This window comes from Mizuhopecten yessoensis, unplaced genomic scaffold, assembly GCF_002113885.1.
Source record: "Mizuhopecten yessoensis strain PY_sf001 unplaced genomic scaffold, ASM211388v2 scaffold2553, whole genome shotgun sequence".
Lineage (NCBI taxonomy): Eukaryota > Metazoa > Mollusca > Bivalvia > Pectinida > Pectinidae > Mizuhopecten > Mizuhopecten yessoensis.
Genome location: NW_018404603.1, coordinates 106,156 through 106,557, shown reverse-complemented (window position 1 = coordinate 106,557; position 402 = coordinate 106,156).

Below are 402 nucleotides of genomic sequence, written 5' to 3'. Positions count from 1 at the left end.
ATCCTGTTAGAAACAAGTGTTTTAAAATAACCAACTGGTGTCAATCTTAGGTGAGAAAAGTAGATAAGGGATAACTGTCACGATCGCATATTGGTAGAGGAATGTTGTATATATATATTTATGTTAGTATTCATAATGTTTATTGTTTTATCACTTATTTGTATGAATCTTGGGTTTTGAATATTCCCGCTTCGAGGGAAGTATGCGTTTGCGAGAGCGTCCGAGAGTGGTCAAAGTACTACACGAGAGCCGATCTGTCCAAGTGTATGTCATCTTGCCATAAAAACCACCCGGAATTCAGACGCATAACACCTGAGATGTGGTAAGTCAGTATTATAGTGATTTTGTTGCTAATTATGCGCTATGTATGTTGCATCAGTTACTGGTGAATGACCGCAATAC